Consider the following 6,785-nt stretch of genomic DNA (forward strand, 5'->3'; position numbering starts at 1 on the left):
TTGTTGTCAAGGATTCACCACACGCTTGCGAGTGTGGATATCCTATGCGATCTGAGGAGATATTAGTGTGACAAATCTCTGGCCAGAGTACTCGATGTGATTTAGGTTACTTGGTTTCCTAGTAGCACATGTGATGTCACTATTTGATCTTCAAGATGCGTTGCATAGTTATCGAATCTCGAACGACTCTCGATGTACCAATGGTTGTTGATTCGATCGGGATATATGGATGAAGGGACTGTACTGTACGCTAACCAAAATCTACTGGTTCTTGCAGGCACTATCAGTGATACCTAGGGAATCATGGGGCGATGTTGCTAGGCTCTCTTACCATGATTCGATGGGTAAGTCAGAAATTGGTGTTCCGAGTCACAAGGAGTTGTGAGCCCACGGCTAGCTGTATCCCTGAACCATTGAGGGTCACACAAGTAATGGATTACTAAACCCCGTTGAGATAGTTAAATTTAAAGAGTTAAATTTAATGAAAGAGAAGTTAGACTTCTTAACTAAAGGGAGTGGAATTTCCTAAAATGACATATGGATGGGCATTTTTGGAAATCACTGAATTCGGATTCAGAAAAAATTATCTTGACTTTAAAAGATGCAGAAATGGTTTCTGTGCACATTGGTGAAATCAGTTTATCAATCGGAGTCATGATGAATTTTATACTAATTTCTATAATAACAGGCTTGGCTTGTTGGGCTTAAGTTATGGATTATGGGCCCTAAGGAGTTAGAGTCCTAATATAATTATAACTTAATCTAGTCTAGAAATTATCTATAAATATAGGTGTAGTGTTCGAAAATTAGATGTATTCCATCCTTGAAATTTTCGAAAATCACTTATAATATTCTAAGGGAATTTTCGAAATTCTCTTCTCCTTTTTGAGATAATTCAGGCTGTGATTTTTGTGAAAAATTACATTTTGAATTGACATATCAAATCTGTTTATTCTCTTCGATAAACATCTGATTGATTTCTAGTGCAATCAATCAGAAGGTTTTAGTTTTTTTGTTCGTGGACCTAATTCCGGAGATTGATCGAGCAAGTCATCGGTTCCCGGGATTTACAAGAAGAACAGATTAAATTCTGTTGGAGTTTATAATCAAGCCTTAGCATAAAGAGGTAAAAATATTTAATTGTGAATTTATATTTTTACTTGCAAGATTTTAATCGTTTGGATTTGATACCCACGATATGGAATCGTTCCATATCGAAAAATAAAATTTTTAAAATTCCGCTGCTCCGGGTATCACATCCGTGTGATCAGAGAACGCGTGTTCCAATAGTGGTATCAGAGCCAGGTTGTAATCTTTGATCAAATGATTAAAATTAATCGATTGTACAAAATTTTTAGCCTCGGTTTTTGGAAAACAAAACAAATTTTTAAATTCAAATTTTGAAGGAAACAGGGCATCACGGGCAGCGATTAGATCGATGCCCGCGATCGTCGCTGCTGCCCACCTCCACGTGGGCAGCCCTATCCCACGTGGAGGCGGGGTTGCCCGGGAATGTCCCGGGCAGTTCGGAAAAAAAATTAAAATTTTAATTTTTTAAGAATTTAAAATTTTTGAAATTTTAGTTTTTGGTCCGATCAAAAATTGTTTTTGATTGGTTCACGAGGCATCGGGTCAAATTGTTTGAGTCCGAAATTTTTAAAATTGATTTTGGATAAATTTGAATTTTTTGAAAATTTATAAATTTTATCCGTTAAATTAGATTTTATAAAATTAATTATTTTGGTACAATTGATGATAAGATATGATCTTATGAAATGATAAGATAAAATTTGATTTTATCTTTTTAATTATGATGTCATTGCATGTTATCCAATTATTTAATTATTGAATTAATTATTGGATAAAAGGATGATCGATTTCCATGACCAATTTTGTAGGTGTATGTTAGGTTATTTACATTTGTTTTTATTGTTGTTGGGTTTCATTAATGGGCTTGGTTTATGGCCCAATTTGAATTGTCATTTGTAATAAAAGTGGGCCTGGTTTATGGCCCGTTCCCACCCTTAAATATGTATCCCTTACTTGTCATCGAAATTTATTGTAAATTTAAGAGACTTAGTGGGAGATAAAGATTTGAAGACAAAGGTAGGCCCAGCAGACAATAAAGACCGAAGAAATATAAATTGGAAGCTCAATGTAATAGGATTGCATTGCATACTTGCATATCACCTAGTATTTGACTTAGACTCGTGATTGGCAACCACGGGTTGATTAATGATTGGGATCGATCATCCTTTAAATAATATATGATATTATTGTTGTATGCATGTTTAGACTAAATTGTATGAATCCCGCAAGCATACGAATATTGCATGATGAGACAATTTTTAAAATTAAAAATCCCTCATTTTAAATATGATTTAAAATTGATATCAAGAGAAATAAAAGAGAATTTAAATATTGTTTAAATGTTCCTACCTTCCATCAACGATCAATGTATGAGATGCTACCCGCGGGCACGGTCCGGCTCATATTATTGGGGGGGCCCGTTCGTCGGAAAGCTGTACATTGGATCGACACATGTTGTAAGTTGGGTGGAACTCCCATGGGATTGGCTCATATTATTGGGGATCCACATGGCGACCGTCCATCACAACTTAATATTGATGGGTCATCTTGACATGTCACATTAAACGGCGTCATATTATTGGGCCCTTATTGGACATGAGGTAAAAACATGGGGGTTTCTTTGGAAGCAATTGGGCTCTACCTTTTGAAAATTATGGCTGGCTGATATTATTCGGGACTATAGTTTGTCAATTGGACTCCATGTTCCCACTAAGGAAACAAGTTTCCCGTTTTCACTAGAGGGTAGTGAAATCGTTAAAATAGTGGGAGTGAAATTCATAAAATTAAATCTCGCCATATTTTATGTCTTAGTAAATTAATTAAACAATCACTGATTATTTTCTGTTTCTTTTCAGTATTTCATTACAATGAATTCGCGAAATCCACTATACTCAATTCTCGAACAAAACAAATTGACTGGCGCAAACTATACGAAATGGTTCCGTAAATTAAAGATTGTTCTAAACTCGGAGAAAATTTTCTACGTGTTAGAAAATAATCCTCCAAAGGAAGCACCGACTAATATAATTCCGGAAGAATTGGCAAAACTTGATCAATTGTGGGACCATGATATCAAGGCTAAATGCTATATGCAAGCTTCAATGTCTGATGAACTCCAGAGGCGATTTGAGGATGCCGTGAATGCTGCTGACATACACATGCACCTCAAGAAACTTTTTGGAGCTCAGTCAAGGTCGGAGAGGTATGCCACCGTCAAAGAGCTCATGACATGCCACATGCGAGATGGGACTTCGGTCTGTGAGCATGGGGTACACATGATTGGGCTCATTGAAAAGTTGGTAACACTCGATTTGACATTGGAGCATGAACTAAACTCGGACTTGTTACTTCTTTCTCTTCCTTCGTCGTTTGACGGATTTGTGGTGAACTTCAATATGAACAAGATAGAGGCCACCCTTGAAGAGATGGTCAATATGCTTGTGTCTTATGAGGCCACATTAAAGAAGGAAAAACCGGTACTCTTGGTTGGCTCCTCTTCTTACTCCAAGAAGGGTCCAAGTGGAAAGGGTAAGAAACGTTCTGCCCCACCCAAGAAAATTGTACCACATAAGAAGGGCAAGACAAAAGCTTCAAACGTGAACATATCTGGAGATGTTTGCCATCACTGCAAGAAACCCGGTGATTGGAAACGTAACTGCAATGAATACCTCGAGCAGTTGCGAACTGCAAAGGGTATGTTTTACATTGAAATAAATGTTTCACTTAATACTACTTCTTGGGTATTGGATACCGGATGTGGATCTCACATTTGCAATGATTTGCAGGTGATGACAAGAAGTCATAAGCTTAGGATGGGTGAGACCCAGCTGAGGCTCGGAAATGGTTCCAGAGTTGAAGCCAAAGCAGTGGGAGACGTTTATTTAGTTTCGCAGAACAATTTTAAGTTATTTTTTAGAGATGTTTTATTTGTGCCAGATTTAGTTAAAAACATTATTTCTGTTTCTATGCTTGATAGAGATGGTTTTTCTTGTAATTTTGTAAATGGGATTTGCAATATTTACAAGAATGAATGTTTGATTGGAAATGGACAACTTGAAAACGATCTATATAAATTAAAATTAAAAGACGTTCCAATTAATTATGTTGATAAACCGATAACAACAAATAAAAGGAAAAACGATAATCAAAACCAGGCAAACCTTTGGCATGCTAGGCTAGGTCATATTTCCTCAAGGAGGATGAACAAGCTAGTGGGAGAGGGCATGTTTGATATGTCTGATATTAACTCTCTACCTACTTGTGAGTCCTGCCTAAAAGGAAAAATGACTAAATCTCCTTTCAAAGGGAAGCCTGAGCGTAGTCAAAATCTGTTGGATTTGATCCATACAGATGTTTGCGGACCATTTAGTATCGGTACTAAATTTGGTCACACCTACTTCATTACCTTTACTGATGATTATTCTAGGTATGGGTATTTATATTTAATGAAATATAAGTCTGAATCATTTGAAAAGTTCAAATAATTCAAGGCTGAAGTAGAAAACAAACAAGGTAGAAGTATTAAAGCACTTCGATCGGATCGAGGTGGAGAATACTTAAGTACCGAGTTTTTGAGTTATCTAAAAGAGAATGGGATTCTCTCTCAGTGGACTCCTCCTATGACACCTCAGCTGAATGGTGTCTCGGAGCATCGCAATCGAACTTTGTTGGACATGGTTCGATCTATGATGAGCTTCACTGAGCTCCCTCCTTCATTTTGGGGCTATGCACTTGAAACGGAGGTGTTGTTGTTGAACAATGTTCACACCAAAGCAGTGAATAAAACTCCATACGAGTTATGGAATGGCAAAGCTCCTAAGTATTCGTACTTGAGGATTTTGGGATGTCCTGCTTACGTGAAGCAGACAGTGGGAGATAAGTTGGATAGTCGATCCACCTTATGTTATTTTGTAGGATATATGAAGAATTCAATCGGATATTATTTCTATCATCCTACTGAAACAAAAGTATTTGTTTCGAGGAATGCCACCTTCATGGAGAAGGAGTTTTTATTAGATAAAAAAGGCAAGATGATGAAACTCGAAAAAATTCGAGAAGAACCTGAGATACAAAATAACGATCCCACACCTCAAGAACCTTCAGTGGACACGCCTACATCTAGGAGATCCGAGAGGACTTCTAGACTTCCTATTCGATATGGTCTTCTTCTTGAAGGGGATCAAAGTGAACCCGACATTGGATGTGATCCAAGAAACTTCAAGGAAGCAATTTCTGATGCGGATTCGAATTTATGGCTTGATGCTATGCAGTCGGAAATAGACTCGATGCATACAAACCAAGTTTGGTCTTTAGTAGATCCTCCCGATGGAATTGTTCCAATAGGGTGTAAATGGATCTACAAAAGAAAACTTGGGCCTGATGGCAAGGTACTAACCTACAAGGCACAATTGGTAGCAAAAGGTTATACTCAAAGACAAGGAGTTTACTATGATGAAACCTTTTCACCAGTCGCAATGTTCAAGTCCATAAGAATCCTTATTGCCATAGCAGCATGGTATGACTATAAGATATGGAAAATGGATGTGAAGACTGTATTTCTTAATGGAAACATTAAGGAAGAAATCTATATGATGCAGCCCGAGGGATTCACATCCATGGAAAGTGAGCATAAGGTATGCAAGCTTCAGAGATCAATTTATGGTCTCAAACAAGCATCAAGAAGTTGGAACCAGAAATTTGATGAAACAATAAAGGACTTTGGTTTCATCAAAAACCCGGAGGAACCGTGCGTGTACAAGAAAGTAGTTAAGGATGCGGTGACGTTCTTAGTGCTTTATGTTGATGACATCCTACTCATTGGGAATGACGTAGGGATATTGCAGTCAACAAAGATATGGTTATCAGGTAGATTCTCGATGAAGGATTTGGGTGAGGCCTCCTATATTCTAGGGATACAGATCTATAGAGATAGATATAAGAGAATGATAGGACTAACTCAAGCAACCTACATCGACACCATATTGAAAAGGTTTTCTATGGATGAGTCCAAGAGAGGGCATCTACCTATGTGTCATGGAGTTTCTCTATCCAAGTCTATGTGTCCCAAGACTGATGAAGAGATAGAGAAAATGACACACATACCATATGCGTCAGCCATAGGTAGTATTATGTATGGGATGATATCTACCAGACCGGATGTAGCCTTTGCTCTGAGTGTCACGAGCAGATATCAGGCCAACCCCAGTCAAATGCATTGGAAAGCCGTGAAGGATATTCTTAAGTACTTGAGAAGGACTAAGAATATATTCATGGTTTATGGAGGAAGAAAATTGAAATTGGAAGGCTATATCGACTCTAGCTTCCAAAGCGACATGGATGACTCGAAGTCAACCTCTGGATTTGTATTCATGCTCAATGGCGGTGTTGTCTCTTGGAAGAGTTCCAAGCAGGACACCACAGCGGATTCCACCACTGAGGCAGAATACATTGCAGCATCAACTGCTACTAAAGAGGCCGTTTGGATGAGGAATTTCGTCCAAGAGTTGGGCGTAATTCCTAAAGCTGTTGGTCCAGTTCCGGTGTACTCCGACAACACTGGTGCCATTGCTCAGGCAAAGGAACCAAGGTCTCATCAAAGATCCAAAAACGTACTGAGGAAATACCACATCATCCGGGAGATTGTGGAAAGAGGAGACATCACTGTCGAGAGAGTGGCCTCTACAGACAATATCGCT

The sequence above is a fragment of the Henckelia pumila genome, chromosome 1, assembly GCF_033568475.1.
Source record: "Henckelia pumila isolate YLH828 chromosome 1, ASM3356847v2, whole genome shotgun sequence".
Lineage (NCBI taxonomy): Eukaryota > Viridiplantae > Streptophyta > Magnoliopsida > Lamiales > Gesneriaceae > Henckelia > Henckelia pumila.